The following is a 19,271-nucleotide window of genomic DNA, read 5'->3' as shown; positions in this document are numbered from 1 at the left end:
ACCATTCAGCTCACGAGTCACAACACTACAGCACAACCACCGGAGCGAGAGAAACAGCACAACCCGGCCATAATAAAAATAGCCGAATATCAATTATCGCAATTGCAAAAGCCTTCACATAATTCAGGATGGGGATTTAAATGGAACTAAAAGACCCGCAAAATATAGCCTATATGGCCAGGAAATCCGGACGCCAAAAGCAGCGATTGAGTTAGGCTATTGGTAATTCAACTCTGCTACCACATATTACTGAAAGAAACAATATGTAAAAATATTAAAATAAAGATATAAAATAATTAAAAAATAATAAAATAATAATAAATAAAACATATAAATAAAAAAGAGTATTATTAGTAGTAGTAGTAGTATTAGGCTATTATTATTAATCTGGGTAATTCTTTATTTGGTTATTCATTATTTGTATGTTTATTAGGTTATTTATTATAAAAACTCCAAAATCACACAAATCAAACTATTTTGGAAAGCAAGCTAAAAAAAAATGCAAACAACAAAAAAAGAATTAAAAAATAAAATAGGCTACAACAGCTGACCTTTTTGACAATCAAGATGGGGGGGTGGTCATGTTTTTTATATTTATTTATTTATTTATTTTTTAAGTGTTTTAGTTCAACGCTATAAGGTTGACACCTTGGTCTACAAGTATAATCTAGGGCTGCACGATATATCGTTTTAGCACCGATATCACGACGTGTGCATCACTGGTCACATTGCAGGATGTGCAACGTCAAGGATTGTGATTGATTTGTGATCCGTTCTGTGATTCCCAGGTTTGGAACATGAAGTCGAAATTCCTGCCTCAGCAAGTATCCTCGTAAACACAGTCGGGTGTTGTAAACAATTGAGAAAGAAAACGGATGCGTATCATCATTATATTGGATCCGTACATTCATCTTAAAGTGACAGAAGCCTAATATACAGCAGCTGTTTGTGTCACAAATCAAGCAACAAAAGAGAACGAGAAAATCACCTTTGAAGCTTTAACAAAGATAAACTGTATTAATTAATTATTTATACAGTGAAGACTGTTATTTTACATTTAATTATTCAATGTATGTCCCTGAATCAGTTAGACTTACCTGAAAAACATAAAGCACTGTTTATTTAATGTTGGTATCTTTGTTCTATTCTATTTATCTATGATTATTTTCTATGCAGATGCACCTACAAAATCATTAGAAAAAATGTTCAGGCCCTATTTTGTACCTTATTTATGTACAGTTAAGTTCCTCAAATGAAGCGCCCCTCGATGCTTCAGGAACATGTGTCTGCTTGCTGCCTCAGCTGGAATACGAACATTAACTATAGGAAACAAAGGGTCCATCTGTCCGCTCAGTGAGAACAGTGCTTTGTCTGGGTAACTGCAGTCTGTCTAATACTTTCCACATAACGATGACATCCAGCTTAATAAATTCAACACAATTAGTCATCTTGATTGTCAAGCAGTGGTTTAATCGACCCTCTCACCTGCCAAGTAATACATTTATTGGAAGACATACTACTGAAATATATATTTCATACACTGGCTGATGCGTGTTAGCAGGGTATCAATCTTTAATATACACTAAATAATTTAAAATGCCACAGTTCAATGTCAGACTCAAAAGATTCCTCATTAAAGTGAGTAGTAAAAATCAATGCATCAGAGCAAACAGGAAACACATTTACATTTACAGACTTCTTGTGGTCTCTAGATCTACATCTTCAATTACATTCTTTTTTTTCTTTCTTTTTTAAATGCATTTGTTTATCTGGATATTGGCAACCTTTAAAGGAAAAATAAGTAAATTTTTCATCAAACTATTAAGAGCCATTCAGTCTAAGTTAGATAAGCAAACAGTATCCTATTGAATTTGTGTAACCAGCCCATTCAGGGTCATATAAATATTACATTCATAATCGGTTTCTCTCATCGATGTCGAACCACAATGTTATAATAAAAGAAAGTGGTCTGAAGTGGAGTGGCAACATGACTAAAGCAGAACATGCCTGACAAAAATATATGCTACAAGCTACAGCTGCAAATTACTTAGACTACCTGAAGTGGAAATGAAGTCAGACCATTCAATTCACATAAAAGTGACAATACAAATACAGATTAAATATTATCCACTATAACAAACTCACAAGTTTAGACCTTAAACAAGAACACACAATGGTAAACACAGAGACGTGATTTGTTATTTTCCTTAAGTCTTGGGAGATGGAAAAAAAATTGACTGTGGGCTCCAAAGGAAGTGGTACTCAGTGTTTGAGAAAAGAAAGTGGACACAGGGGGTCTCGACTCTGTGAAACTCAATCTACCATATGTGCAGGAAGGTTTTTAAGGGCTGTCCAATCATACACATATTAAATTACATGCACATAACTAAATGTGTAACTTATCAGCAAAGATCTAGTCTATTTGTATCATATTTGACGACTTCTGTTAGTATTCTTGCCAAATTATAAGGGTAAACAATGGACATTTTATTTCCTTAAAGAGAAAGACTTGCATGTTACAAACCAGTGTAATGTGCAAACAGTCCCTGGTGCGGTCCTGAGTCAACAGTCAGGAAGAATAAAGCATTTCTAACTAACAAGGGCTATCAGATGCAGAACGGAGCACACATCACAGTGATCACAACAACAAGGCATAGAAAACAAAACTGGCTGTCAACCCTTGAGGGCAGATAACTATTCATAACAGCTATTACACAAATTAAAGTGTGTGCAAGTTGCTCTCTTCACTCAAAGCACTTGCAAACACTTACATTACATCCTGTACTGAAGGGGGTGGGGGTGGGGGGGCTGTCACCACAGAAAGTTGTCCAGACGATGTGACCATGAAATCAAGCAAGTACAAAAAGTATTTGATGTGTCAGTGAGACCTCTGACGATCCCTGGTTGACAATCCCTGTGTTTCCTCTAGTTATGATGCCAATCTTCAGAATTCTTCTATGCTGTTACATAACCAGAACATACACATGTTTTGAAGCCCCCTTATAATGATTTTTCAGAAATTACTTGCATAATAGCTGTTTGTGACTGTAAAAGATCTGTACAGTTTCAAAAGATAAAGGGAGTTATTGTTTTCCCAAAGAAATAACCGATTCTGTGCTGCCTGAAACAAGTCATCAGTAATTCCAGTCTTGCTTCCTGCACGAACATACACAGGTTTCTAACAAATTTGCATAATGCCTTTGGTCAGCCAATGGCTTTTCACACTGCGCTTAACCCCAAGTTATCGGCATTCTAAACACTGCTTTTAACCCCGGGTAAAGGAACGTTTCACACGTGTAATTTTATAACAGGGAGTTAGCAAGGGTTATGAAACCCTGCTCCGGAACAGGGTTAGCACTGCTTTTGCAGTGTTAACGTCGCATTGCTGTGCAAAACTTGTACAGTGTGAAACGATGCAGTTAGAATGTTAAAGCTAGACGCTTAGCATCAGACAACCAATCGCATACTTATTTGCGTCCTTTGCAAAGTCATGAAAAAACTGCACATTATACGTAAACAGTACACTTGTTTAGTTTCTACAATGCTGTAAGTGGTGCACCAGTCAGACTGGGCCATCTGACCAATCAGACCGGAGTAGGCTCTCGGAAAGGAGGGGTTTAAAGAGACCTTTTCAGACACTGTGAGAAAACAGCTGATGTGCAATGTATATTATGGGAAAGTGTTCTTTGACCTTGGATGCATGGAAAAATATATAAGAGATCTCCGAAACAAAATTAGGAACTTTTAAAATAGCATAAAAGGGCCAATTTATGTCAGGAAGGGTTGGTGCACCCACAGATGATATACGTTGGTTTCAGTAGCATCTTTACAAACAGGGTGTGAAGTGAAAAGGAACCTCTGACAGGCCTTTGTTCCTCAGCGGATGTAGCATATAGGGATATTTCCCTTTCCCAATCAAGAAAGAAAGAAAACGGCGTCTTGTTTGGGTGGCCAGTGTAATAAAGCTGGCGCAGCTTAGGTGGCAAGCAGAAGGAATTTGACTGGGTGGAGTAAGGAAATGCCATACTGAAGTTACCACAACACTTCAGGTTTGCTATACACTTAAATCTAGAGAAAGGAAGTATTGTGACAGGGGGAAGGCTTTTTAAAAACAACACTCAGCTAAATTTATGTTTTAGGTGGCTGATTCAAGAGTTTGTCCACCCTTTAACCCTTAAATGTATGTCTGTTTCGCCAATCATTCTTACATATTCGGGTCTTTAGCAATCTGGATCTACATCTAACACGGATAGAGCTCTACCTGTAACAGTAATATAAAACTCTCCTGATATTAGAGTAACACTTACAGAGAAATATAAAATAAAATATATTTAGTTAGCTTTTGGAGCTTGGAAACATGAATGCACTTATTCCGTCACTAAAGATTAAATTATTGTTGAACAGAAAAAATATATACATATCTTCCACACCCCGGGACATTAGCAAATACAATTTCTACCAAAAAAACAAATAATAACAATTTATGGAAAACAGGCACTCTTTTATATATATTTTTCTTGTTATATTGTTAATAATGAATTGAGTGAGGAATACTAAGAAGGTTGATGTGCAACTTTAAAAAATGAATGAGGAGGAGAGTAGTGAATGACGTCCCAGGTCATTAAAGACCTGGGGTATGCCTTTATGGGTTAAAAGATACCAGCTAATTCAAAGTGTAGTTCATGTTGTGTGTTTTAATTCATTTGGTTTGAAGTTCAGTCAGGGCACATCTGTGAAACAAACAGAGGGAAGGGCAAGGCCTCTGAAGGGCTGCTAACCACTACAAAGAGCCTCAGCTGCTACCCAGCCCCATCTCAAACACTGAGTACAACCCACAAGAAACAGAAATAGGCCCGTGCACTGTAAACACACACACACACAGATTTCAGGACAATAATGGTGCTCTAAAATTAAAAGTAGAAACTCTACAATTCTTCCCTGTGTTCTTGCTTTCTCTATAGACTGTCCCGCACCTGACATAAGTTAACCTGGGGCGTCTCCAGTCGACGACAGCTGAGTCGGTCAACGTCTCTCCCCTTATGGACAACTAAGGAATAAGGTTTCTAGTGTTCCACTAACCTGCTGTGCAGCAGTAACATTTTGATTTGTCCGACCACAGAACAGCTTTCCACTTCGCCACAGTTCCTTATAAATGTGCCTTGGCCCAGAGAAAACGCTTGCGCCTCTGGATCATGTTTAGATATGGCATCTTTCTTCACCTATTTTGAGTTTTAGACGCTAACAGTGAATGGCACAGTGGATTGTGTTCACCGACAATGTTTTCTAGAAGTATTCCTGAGCCCATGTTGTGATTTCCATTACAGTGGCATTCCTGTATGTGATGCAGTGCCGTCTAAGGCCCTGTCCACACGAACACGGGTATTTTCAAAACCGCAGCTTTTTCTACGCGGTTTGGCTATTCGTCCACACGCAAACGCTGTATCCGGTTACTAAAACCGGACTTTTTTGAAAACTCCGGCCAGGGTGAAGATTTTTAGAAACTCCGGTTACAGCGTTGTCGTGTAGATGGTGAAACCGGAGATTTCGGCTTTTTAAATTGAAGTGCGCGACGTTTTTTCCTTTGTGTGCTATCAGATTTTCCACATCTCCTTTTGATTTACGTGAGTCGATTCTAGGCGGTGGACTCCACTAACAGCGCTTATCACACGTATATAGATATAGATGTTCAGTTATGCAATAATGCAATAATACAAAATAGTAAAGCAAGTGTGTAAAGCTATTACAGTCCACTTCGGCCCTGCACCTGTGTATACGGTTACCTGTCACTGTCCAAAGCAAAGGAACTTGTAGGAAGTGTTTCACTTGAGCCCATGGCATCCCTCAGTCAGTGCAATGTGCATCGGAGCAGTGAATGGGACCCACATGGAAATCAGGCAGCCAATCATAGCATAGTTTTGCGTTCTCATGTGGACAGAATTTTTTTTAAAACCGTGCTTGTGTGGACGCGATTGTTTTTTAAAACGGAGGAGGAAAAACTCCGGTAATAAAAATACCCGTGTACGTGTGGACTAGGCCTAAGGGTCGAAGATTACGGGCATCCAGTGTGGTTTTCTGGCCTTGACCCTTACACACAGAGATTGTTTCAGATTTTCTGAATCTTCAGATGATATTATGCACTGAAGACAATGATAACTTTAAACTCTTTGCAATTTTTCTCTGAGAAACTCCTTTCTGATATGGCTCCATTATTTCTCCTGCAGCATTGGGGGAATTGGTGATCCTCTGCCCATCTTGACTTCTGAGAGACACTGCCACTCTGAGAGGCTCTTTTTATACCCAGTCATGTTGCCAGTTGACCTAATAAGTTGCTACCTGGTCCTCCAGCTGTTCATTATATGTACATTGAACTTTTCCGGCCTCTTATTGCTAGCTGTCCCAACGTTTTTGGAATGTGTAGCTCTCATGAAATCCAAAATGTGCCAATATTTGGCATGACATTTCAAAATGTCTCACTTTCAACATTTGCTATGTTATCTATATTCTATTGTGAATAAAATATAAGTTTGCCTCAAGGGGGCATTTAGTTTTAAAATGTTAATACTGCAAGAAAAATGAATATTAGTTATGTTTAATTAAAAATAAAACATTTCCTTCACACGCTCTACCATAAGTTAATTTATTTGCACTGAATATCATGCCATGCAGTTTGAAAAAAAGCCAGCAAATTAGCTCACCCCCCATGCAAGGAAACATTTAAGGAACATGTTTGATCCTGCATGCTGATTCAAGTTGTGCTTTATTGTGAATTTCATAGAATTTTGCTTAATGTCCATTAGTGACGACTATGCACAGCATATACTATAATCTCTTTTACATTATTGCATTTATACTCATCAGTACCAAATCCCAACAAGCAGTTATTTTAAAGTCTTCAAATTGTTATAACACAACACAACATAACACAACACCACATTTGTACATTTAAACAAATGAACATTTAACATCAATTACTGGCTGTTAATGCTACACGAGTCTTCTCTCCAAAAATAGTGTCTTTGAGCCCAGCTTTCTATCCCTAAAGTTTCGGTCCTTTGGGGTCTCCAGAACTTCCTGACTTCTCTGAGCCTGCTGCCAGTGTTACTGTGCTAACATGCTCCACATGTCCACTGGCAGTGAGTTTCTCTAGGCTCGTCAGCTCCCAGGAGACATTTCATTTCTAAAGTCGGCTGCAGCCCGTGTGACCTGGCCCCCGTCCCAGGACCCCTCCATTGCCTACAAATCAACCCCCCCCCCCCCCCCCCATACAAAACGAATCTCAATAAATATTCCACAAACTATACAGAAAGCTCATTAAATACATAAAAAAATTGATTTGATTCCATGGCTCAATTTAAACTGTCCTGTGATAGAAAAGAAATTAGACCACAAACATCAATATTAACTGGAGAGAAAAAAATCAAGAGTGCTTGTAACTGTTCATTAGTGCCCATTAATAATATGATTGAAGTACAGCATGTCAGCCAGAAGAATCAATGTGTAGCCATTGACTTTTTTAATGTCTTTATAAAAGACCAATGTCTCCCCCTAATGGACAATTCTAAAAACATTATTCAATGGGTTGAACTTTAAATGTAAATACAGAACAATATGTCTCTGATTCTTTGCCTAATGCATGAGCTAACCAAATCAGCAACACACCACATTTTACAGCAATAAAATGCCAAATAAAGCTGTAAGGCCGGGTTATAGCAGCGGCAAACAGGGCGCCAGTGTTTTTATGTTTCTGTATGGTGAGGTTTTCTTTCCATTGAGGGAAAAAGCAGCTGTCCAGGAGAGAGAAAAGTCACAGACACGACAGTCACATGTGGAAACATCACTCTAAACTCAGAATAGTAAACTATTGCCACACCAGACAGCATAAACATTATAGCTCCTATAGGGTTGTTTACTTCAAAAGGTTATATTTAATCAGACAGTTGTCCAAAAGATGCTGGGGGTTGTTCAAGGGCAGCCCTGGGATCTCAAGGTGTATCAGTTTCTCAATCATCAACCATTAAGCCCCATAGGGTTAGATGGGTTAATGGTCGAGTCACTTAATTCTGTCTCAAAACAGACTAAAACAGCTCATGCAAGATGAGTCAACTGGATGAGAAAGTCATACTCATGGTCTCACACTTTGGACTGTACATTAGGTAATTCCTCTGGCATCCTGAGAAAAACTCCCATACAAATGATTTGAAAAATAAGACAAAACTGCATGTCTTTCTGATTGAAAACAAGATATGAGTAATCTAACAATGAGTTACGTTGGTCTAGCAGCAGGGTGACGCAATCGTCCTGGCACACCATCACATTATTATCAGAGTAAATTTAGCGCTCTTAGAAGAGCATTCTAAAACATGGATTTAACATGGATAAAAATACTCTCACAATGATAACAGGATTGGGTTAAATCTATTTATATTTATTTGACAAAAGTCACTTTTCTCAGGATGTACCAGAAGAGGAATAGTTTCCTCTTCCTATTGGCTCGTACCATGCATTTTGATGTTGAAATACTGGTGTGCTCTTCTAATAATGAATATAGCTGCTTTGCAAATTACCATTAAAAAAGCAGAATTGATTCAAATATTATAAAATAAAATAAAAATTGTCACGATAGGCAAAGTGTAATATGGACAAGGTTAAGCTACATAAAACATTAAAAAATTTGAGGTCATAATAATAAATAAAAAAAAGAAATTAATACTTTTATTTGGCAATGACACATTAAAATGATCAAAAGTAAAAGTAAATAATTATAAAATTTAACAAAACATTTTTTAATTTCTTATATCAATATTTTAAATAAATTAATGTTGAACTTTTGTTTATCAAATAGTCCTGAAAAAAGTATCACGGTTTCCACAAACATATTAAGAATTTGTTTTCAACATTGATAATAAGAAATGTTTTTTTAAAGTGGCAAATCAACACATTAGAATGATTTCTGAAGGATAATGTGACACTTATTAGTAATGACTGGAGTAATGTCTGCTAAAAAACAAATACATTTGGACTTATATTAAAAACTAATATTTAATTTTTTTCTAAATATTTCGCAATATAACTTTTTTACTGTGTTTTTGATCAAACAAATGCAGCTTTGGTTAAACAAGGTTTGGTAAAACAAATTAAATGATTAGCAAATATATATTTAAAAATCCAATTTAAGTCTTCTGAGGTACATTTTTAAATTTATCAAAAAGTGTTTTATATTTATCATAATTATCAAAAATAGTGTTTTAAAACTATATGCACAACAAGACCGCTCTTGTTGTGCATATAGTTTTAAAATACTATTTTTGATAATTATGATAAATATAAAACACTATTTTTGATAAATTTTATCAAAGTGTGTTTATAAGAGAGTGTTTATAATACAACAGCCATTTTTTGTGGCACTTATCAGTAATGAGGAAACTATACAAAGTAACTTACAAATGAGGACAAACACAAGCATTGTCGTCCTCACAGAGATCTGACAGTAGCCTACAGACACAATGCCGGTACACAACACTAGTTAATAAATGTTAACAATTACCAGACATTCTCAAAGTGTAGAGTGGACACACAAACCAACCTCCCGCTGACTCGGCTTTAAAGTGATTAGACCAGAATAAATTAAGATTAAACTCTCACTATCACAGTCCAGCTGAATTGGCCCCGGCTGACCGAAGGCAGATTACCTAAGAGAGTTCCAGAAAAGAGACAGTTTAATCTTGTCATTTGTGGAATAAAAATACTCAGATACTGGCATAGGAGTACAGACAGCATTAAAGCTCAACAGGGTGGGGGATATGAGGATTAATGCTATTTTTAGCTACTGAGGGCATTGAAGGGGAAACGTCAGAAGTTCAGGAGTGCCAGTTTGGTGTCTGAAGTCACACTGAGCATGTTAGCACATTATTAACATAACGTCTTTGTTCATATGACACATGTGTGTTACATACTCTAGAAGCCTGAGTCAATCCCACAAGAGTGTTTGGCACAGATGTTCTTGTATAGTGTTGTTTTAGTGTGCCAGCTCTGTGATGTGAACACCATTACACATACAGGTATGTAATGGCATGGACCGCGTCCAACGGTGACGTACAGTGCAGCGTCTGTGTGAGACAGCTGTTATCGTCACCGCTTTAAGAGCACAACCCTGTGTGTGAACAATGCTGTGTTCAGCCCGCACATAGTCGGACTGAGTTTCATGGACGAATAGAAAGACAGACGAAAGGGCAGATTCCATCAAGTCCACAGGGTAAAACACAATGAGAACCTCAAACTGTTTACAATTTCACTGTTTACTCAGATCATTTCCTTGATTCACAGACCCATGAACACTCACAAGGACATTTTAACTACGTTTTTAGAAGAGTGAACAGTTGTTCAATCAGTAACAAGCTACAGAAATCCTGAAAAAGTACAATTTTCAAAAAAATACTGAGCATATTGATTTCTGAAGGATTATATGACACTGAAGACTGCTTACAAATACATAGTATTATTTTAAAGTTGACAACATGGAAAAAGTAGCTTTATTTGTGTCAGGGAATAATCACCTCACTGTCTGTCCTCTCACTCCCATACAAAAACTTTCTAGTATAATTTTTTTAAATGACATTTTTTATGAAACAGAAATTTGCTGATTTAGTGCTCAAGAAACATTTCTTTTTATTATCAATGATGTTGTTCTGCTTAATTTTTTTAAACTGTCGTATGTTTTTTTTTCCAGTATTTTTCCCTCTAACTTTTGTGCCTAAGAAAAGCTGCTCTGTGCTGATTGTGAAAATAAATGAGGCATATATAATCTGATTTATATTTAAAAGATACAGCCGCCTTATATACTTTCAATGTAGTAAGTGCCAAACTAAAACCTTTTCAAAAGGTTGGCTTATCATCACAGCAGTTGAACTGCTTTAGGTGCTGGGGCATGGGCATCCCTGTGCCCCCATCCAGACAAAGAAAGAAACTTGATAATAGCGTGTCATTTTCTCACTCAAACCACTGCCGGCTTCTGCTTCTGCTTCTGCTTCTTGCTGCTTTTAGAGGGAAAAAGCTGCCCATAACTGCTGGTCTAGGATCTGTTTTCAATAAAATAATATAATTAGCAAAAAAGAGTCTGCAAAAGATCCCGTGCATATCTGTATTTGCACTCGTCAAATGATTTCCAACATGTTTTGCTTTGGCGAGTAATGCAGCCAATCACATACATGTTTGTTGATTTCTTGAATGCAATGGCTAATTACAGATGTTAAAGTTAGAATCCACTGACTCACTGCTTGAGTCGGGTTTTTGTCCAGTGCCGAGTTCTGCATGCACGCAAATCCTCTCTAACAAAGCGTAGACATTATGTAAATAAGAGTTTTCCATTCATGACAAGAATCCGCATACACACATAGGCTCATCCACATGTATGCTTTGCTCTTGAAATTGTGATGACTGACACACAGTGATAAATATTTATGTAGGCTATCAAATAAGGCTCATTTAAATGTCAGGAAACCATGATTTGGCTGGATGTCAATAAATTGGTAAGTTGTAAGCAACACTACTAGATTCCAACCATTAGTTTACAGTGGGTACAGAAAGTATTCAGACCCCCTTACATTTTTCACTTTTTGTTATATTGCAACCATTTGCTAAAATCATTTAAGTTATTTTTTTCTCATTGATGTACACAGCACCCCATATTGACAGAAAAACAAAGTATTGTTGACATTTCTGCAGATTTATTAAAAATGAAAAACTGCAATACCACATGATCCTAAGTATTCAGTGCCTTTGCTGTGACACTTATATATTTACAATATATTGTAATGTTGTCTGATCATCCTTGAGATGGTTCTACGCCTTCATTTGAGTAAAAAAAAAAAAAGAAAAAAAAAAAAACCTGAACGACTTCAAGATGGTGAGAAATAAAATTGTCTGGTCTGATGACACCAAGTTAGAACTCTTTGGCCCTAAATGAAAATGGCTGTCCACCAAAGTTCACCATCCTGACAGAACTGGAGAGGATCTGCAAGGAGGAATGGCACGGGATCCCCAAATACAGGTGTGAAAAACTTGTTGCATCTTTCCCAAAAAGACTCATGGCTGTATTAGATCAAAAGGGTGCTTCTAAAATAAATACAGAGCAAAGGGTCTGAATACTTAGGACCATGTGATAAATGAGATGAGAAAAAAAAATGAACTTAAATGATTTAAGCAAATGGCTGCAATATAACAAAGAGTAAAACATTTAAGGGGGTCTGAATACTTTTCCTACCCACTGTAGATTGATAACCGTTTGTTTCCCCAACTAACACTCTCACACACTCAAATGTTTAAGAGGATGGAATTTATGAAAAAGCATCCACTTTGAGGATTAACTCTCTTATGACACAAACAGAAGCAACTAGAACTAGTATAATCACAGAGGATGTTGTTATAACAGTGATCACTTCAGGGCTGTGTGTGGGCATGCCATTTCCAAAGAGTGTGTGACTCACATCCTTTTTTCTAGCCAGACAGGTACGCATGAATGAAGTGAATCCCCTTAAGCTGAACCAAGTTGATGAAAAAACAGTTAATGACGTTAACAAAAGTCCGGGCCTCTATTTTGTCTCATCCCTGTCTGTCTGGAAGATGTTCCTTCAACCTGCAAAACAAACACTCAGCCTTCTGAACCTAAAACCTTTGGATTCTGGAATGCCAGAGTAATTTAGATAATGAAACCATGCCTTTAAGCAAGGAAAGAAAACCCTTCAATTTAAACTGAAATAATAATTTAAAAAAATCTAATTCAAGATATCAATCTGAAATAAGTTCTGTGTTTTGCTTTTTTTTTTAGCCTGACAAGCCAGACTCACATCACTTGAGATGTTGGGTCTGCGAACACACCGTTGGCAGGGCTCAATCCGACGGACGGGATAAACAGTAATCTTTCAAATTCCCTATGCACACAATAGGATAGGACAAGAGCAACGGAGAAGGTGAAGTGAGCTAGTTTATAGTTTAAACTTTAAGTATCCGGTCTGCAACACATCTTACTTTTTGCTGTTCTTTGCTATTTTCTCAAAGAACAGCTTAACTCCATGTATTCCAGAGACGCGGCCAAAGCCCATTCGAAAGACCACTGTTCACCAGCTTCTTTGCTTTCCAATAGCATGCGGAACCATCGGAATTCTGCCGTCATCATGTATAACCTGCCCACCGACTCTTTACACAATGTGATTGGCCCAACCAGTTTGGTTTTTCCAGCTCAAAAGCCAACAGATATTTGCTAGACGCCCTGGCTGCAACCTGTATTTGCTGGCGATAGGATGCTTCTAGATTTCTAGGCTAAGAAGCTGCTGGAGGCTGAGTAGAACCCAACATATGGCAATGATTTTCAGCATTAGTCAGCATGTACGTTTAACTGTCTGGGTGTTGATGCATGTTTGGAAATGATGACAGACTTGAACTAAATGTGCAAACATTATAAATTATCAGACCATTTATAAGTGCACATTCACAGTTACAAATGTATGAGTGAGAGGTTGGAGCACTTCAATTCTTACTTTCGAGGCTGTAAGACTGGATGTTCTGCATTTCAGTAAAAAAAAAAAAAAAAAAAAAAACAATTTCTTTATTGATAGAGTTTGTTCATTCTAGAATGCTACAGCTAGCCTGACAAGCCAGACCCACATCAAGATGTTTGGTCTGGAAACTCACCATAGACAGGGCTCAATCCGAGGGGCGGGATAAACGGTTGTCTTTCAAACTCACTCTGCACGCGATAGGATAGCGCTACCTCCAACCAGAGCAACGAAGGTGAAACAGAGCTTGTTGAAAGAATAAACATTCACCGTATCCGGTCGGCTAAACTCCGAACACATCTTCCCTTTTTAAGAATGACTTCAGTGCCGTTCTTTGTTCTTTTCTCAGAGAAAAGCTTAACTCCAAGTCTTCCAGAGTCGCAGTCAAAGCCGATTCAAATTTCGAAAGGCCGCCGTCCGCCAGCTTTCCATGTTTACTAGTCTAGCAGCACACAAGCGCAACTCTGCAGCCACTATGTTAACAACTCTGCACCCACCGACTCTATACATGATGTGATTGGCCTGACCAGAGTTTGGTTTTTACAACTCAGATGTGTATTGAGAGTTGCTAGACTACACTCGCGGCAGATTAGATTTGTTGCCGCTAGGGTGCGTCTAGATTTCTAGGCTATGTTACAGCATGATAAGAGCTTAAAGGGATAGTTCACTTTGAAATTAAATTTTGATATGTTTTAGCTTACCTCATGGGCATCCGAGATGTAGCAGTATTTGTTTGCCCAGTAGTTTCAATTTTGATCATTTTAGGTCAAACATTTCTTGTCTGTGCCTCACATAATGCAGGTCTATGGTCACCACCTCAAAGAACGTACACAGAGAAGTCCAAATTAAACAATCCCCCATCGTAAGTACACACTGATGGCCTAAGACAAGAAACGAGCGGTTTGTGTGAGAAAACTAACAGTATTTATATCGTTTTTACCTCTTGCACACCACTACATCCGACTGATCCGAGGGCACGCGTGCGTGTTTCATGTTGTGACATTCGCACGTTCTGGCTTCAGTCTGCGCAAGCGTGGAAAGCGCCGGAATTGGGTCTCTCGCGAGTGTACGTCTATCATTGTTTACACAGAAATTTGGCATATGTTACCTTTCACTGTGAAGATCTAAACATATTTAGATGTACAGGACATCGCAATGGAAGAAGATTTCGATATATTAACAGACAACGTTGAATTTTTTCCACAACCCTATTTATTTGAACCAGAATACACTGATCAAGAACTCAGAGCGATGGAGGAAGCATCCGCTGCATCAGCACGTCTTCAAGCATCAGAGAGACAGAGATCTCTTCAAAATTGGTGGTGTTCTTGTAGCAAGTGTTGTAAGACGCCAAATGGAACATAGCATTGCCACAACTACAAGACGACGACAAGAACATTGACAGTATCGCATCACACACCTGCCTGACTGAAGATCCTGAGTTTTCTCCGCTGTTGAGTCGCAGCGTTTTGCACGTTGTGTTTATTTTGCCACATATAAACTGGAGGCGACGTCCAAGGCCAAAGGGACCCAATGGCACGCTGTCAATAGAGAGAGCAATGTGTTGTATTTTTTATTATTACTGTCAATGTCCTCGTCGTCGCCTTGTAGTTTCTGGCATTGCTATGTTCCACGCTCATGCGGATGTGTCGAGTATAAACAAGGCTTAAAGCCAGAACGCGTAAATGTCACAACATGAAACGCACGCACGCGCGCCCTCGGATCAGTCGGATGTAGTGGTGTACAAGAGGTAAAAACGATATAAATACTGTTCGTTTTCTCACACAAACCGCTCGTTTCGTGTCTTAGGCCATTAGTGTGTACTTACAATGGGGGATTGTTTAATTTGGACTTCTCTGTGTATGCTCTTTGAAGTGGTGACCATAGACCTGCATTATGTGAGGCACAGGCAAGAACGGTTTGACCTAAAATGATCAAAATTGAAACTACTGGGGAAACAAATACTCCTACATCTCGGATGCCCATGAGGTGAGCTAAAACATACCAAAATTTAATTTCAAAGTGAACTATCCCTTTAAGAAGTGGAAAAATATGCATTCCGGGAAGCACTATACAAATTAAACTGAACTGAAGCCACCACAGCAAGAGACAAAAAGATCCCACTGAGAGAGAAGAAGATTCATCCAACAGAAATAAAACAGTCATTTAATTTCTGAAATGAAATAAAACATTGATTACTGTGGTCATGATGCAAGTCGGGAGATAGTGACCTAACTTTATCTGCCTAACAAGGAAAAACATCACATGACATGTCAAATTGTATGAATAATGCCTGTGTCAGCTCTGCACAAGTGAGATAAAATAAGCGTGGACTGATATCTTGATGTCCTTGAGCACAAGATCCTGGGTTGAGTCCTGAACTATTTGACATCCTGCTGTTGTGAACATCTGAGCCTCTATTCATTTTAGGACAAAAACATGTCAATACTGAAGGGTGTTATCAGCAAAGTCAATGTACACTGAAGACTGTGCCTGTTCCCGATATCCACAATGTTTATTTGTTTTATAGCAGCTCTTAATATTTTGCATGCAATTACTTGACTAGTAATTGATTTGGTGTAATCTAATTACTGTCATTTAAAAAAAAAATCCCACAATTGACCTGGAAATTACAGTTACTTCTGATGTAATTGAATTTACCCTTAAATGCAAGAATATTTTGCCAGTCATTACATGTTCGGGTCTTTAGCGACCCGGATCTATATCTAAAACGGATGGACCACTCCCTTTTGCAATTATATAAAGCTTTCCTGATATTCGAGAAACAGAAGAATTAAATAAATCATATTTTGTTACATTTTTGAGCTTGGAAGGGTTCAGTTTAAGCATGTTTTCATTCCATCGTCACTGTCCTCGTCAGAGCTCATTTCCCAGTACATTCAGCATCTGGATCATATTCGCCATCTCAAACATATTCTCAAAACTATCATTTTCAACATCATCACTGACACCTTCTTCACCAGATCCACCACTAATATTTAGTGACACTTATATTTGATTGTGTTCAATACTTGTGAAAAATGTATGTTTTAATGGAACCTAATCCCGATACACACTTTGGTCAGTTCAATAGTAATTTATGCAATTGTATATTGTTTATTTGAAAGAATCAAAGCTGCGGTCTTTATAATGTTCAACTGGTCATGGTTGATATGTAATTTAGAAAGTAATTGGCAATAAGTAATCCAATACTTTTCAGAGAGAGTAATTACAGAACAGTAATATAATTACACTGTTAAAGAGGTCATTTGTAGCTAATAAATTAGTTTTTTAGACAGAGTAACTTACTCAACACTGTCTGCTACTGAACATGTACTGATACAATATATTATTTATATATTAGGGATGCCACATTATGTTCAATATAATATTGAACCGGTCGGTATGGCATTCAAGGTTCAATACGCGCTGGTGATTTGCGTTTTGCGATTCAGTTTTGCATTTAATTAATTATTTCAATTTCTCTCCGTTTAAAATATTTCTCTCAGTTTATTTCGGCTCTTTTTGAGTGTGCCTGTGAGTCTACGCGTTGATATGAGCAAATATCCAATCATATGCACTAAAGTTAAGGGGTGTTTACCTGCGTTTTAAAGCCTTGCCGGTTAAACATTTCATTTGCATTGAGCGCGCGCACTAAACGTCTGTTAAACACACGTGGGCAGTCTTACTGAGCTAATACTGTGGGACCCACTTTATATTAGGTGGCCTTAACTACTATGCAGTGTTGCCGCAGTTACTTTGAAAAAGTAATCTGATTACTGATTACTGATTACTCCTTTAAAAAGTAACTTAGTTACTTTACAGATTACTTGATTTTAAAAGTAACTAAGTTAGATTACAAGTTACTTTATTAGTTACATTCAGGAGTTGCCGACAACACCCCTGCCGCCTCAAAATAGAAATGACAACCGTTTTTGGCAACACACTTTATTGCATTTATGCCAGAGCCTGACGGCCCCGACTTTTTTACGCCCCTTTTTTAGGCTTCTCCTTCGTTTTATATTTATTTTCATAATTAAAATGAACAATGAGATGTGCTGGTGGAAACTACATGAGACCATGATAGCTTGCGCCACTGTCGAGAAATGGCTCGCGCAGGGTTAAAGAGTCCGTTTCTTCAGTGCAGCTGCTAGAGTTATGGCCTTTTTACAACTGGTTCCTTCATTCGTTTTCTCTGAGCAGGTATCTATCGGATTGCTAAATGACCAGGAGTAACGTTAGGCCTAAATGCCTTCCGAGAGTCTTTCGAGACGTATTTAATTCTGATCACTCAAACAAACCGATTCAGAAGGTGCATGAAAGCATTTCAAACTAAACCGGACAAATGTAAATATATCTGGTTGTTTAAACCACATGTGTAAATTTTACTCCTGGCAAATAATTAAGAAATAAATGTGTGAGAGCGTGTTATGGTGTAGTCAGATAGATATGACGGTGCTACTGCTACATCGCTGCAAATGAGTAAAGCAAGCCAACGCAAATGGCCGTTAATGAAACTTTAAAATAAGTCACACAAAACACAATCATCTTCAATATAAATTAATGAGACTAATGATCTTACCAGTGCTTAGGTCGCTCTCTCTCATATTGCGATCTTTGAATTTGAAATGGGCTGCTGAATAAAATGCTAGAATGTTTTGCTTTGATGTAAACTCCGTTAAATGAGCATAGGCTATACCGCGGGAATTGAAGATCGGATTTATATTAATTTAGCTGAAGTCTAAGGTAGGCTATAAGACAACCTGCATGTCCTTTTTTTTTTTTTTAGATTGTGTAGCCCGTTTCGTTGTTTTGAGCGCCGTTGCGAGCAATAGGCTAATCTATCAGCCTGCCTCAGCTCGTCAGAAATGCCTTTGTGGTGGTATAATAACTAGCCTAGGCTACTTTGTTTTTAATGTCAAAGTAGTTATATTTCGTTTCATTTCTTTATTGAGTTCATTTAGAAAAATGTTTAGAGCAATTTTTGTTTGTTAAATTAAAGTTTTAATTTTTTTATGTGACGACCCAGTGAGTTAACCGCATGTTTAATAGCCTAGTCTCTCAAACCAACTCTTGAATTGTCTTGCCTATATAAACTTTAATTTAACAAACAAAAAATTGCTCTGAACATTGTTCTAAATTAGGATAAAAAAGAAACGAAACGAAAAATAACTACTTTGACATTAAAAACAAAACTGAACTATTTTAATGGCTGCAACAATGTAAAAAGTAAAATAAATAAATAAAAAAAACAGGCTCCAGCCGGACTCGGGCTGAGAATTTTGATAAGCTGTCGGTTTTTACAAAGGAAAATGACTAAAATAGTAACTCACAGTGACTTGGATAAGTAACTTTAATCTGATTACTGGTTTGGAAATAGTAACGCGTTAGATTACTCGTTACTGGAAAAAAGTAGTCAGATTAGAGTAACGCGTTACTATGTAACTGGCATCACTGCTACTATGCACTAATATTTTAATTAACAATTTGATACAATGCCCTTATTGTGTACATACATGTTTTTACATTGTACTTACATTTTAAAAATAACAGTGTGCAATTACGTCTGTAATTAATTTCTGTAGTTACATTTGTAATTACACAGTTGGCACTTCCCTTACACCTAACCCTACCCTTAAACTCACCCACACCACCACACCTGTCTCTAACTCTACCCGTATACACCTCAGTATCAGCAAAGGTGTTTTGCAATACAATTTG

The 19,271-nt window shown here is 37.6% G+C and overlaps 1 protein-coding gene across 2 annotated transcripts in view; it reads right to left on the bottom strand.

Annotated features, from left to right (window-relative positions):
* The window catches only part of rtkna (rhotekin a), an 82,355-nt gene that overhangs the window by 53,355 nt on the left and 9,729 nt on the right, over positions 1 to 19,271 (bottom strand). The window lies entirely within an intron of this gene.

Source organism: Pseudorasbora parva, chromosome 3, assembly GCF_024679245.1.
Source record: "Pseudorasbora parva isolate DD20220531a chromosome 3, ASM2467924v1, whole genome shotgun sequence".
NCBI lineage: Eukaryota > Metazoa > Chordata > Actinopteri > Cypriniformes > Gobionidae > Pseudorasbora > Pseudorasbora parva.
The sequence above is the reverse complement of the archived record's forward strand: the minus strand, read 5'-3'. Positions and strand labels throughout refer to the sequence as shown.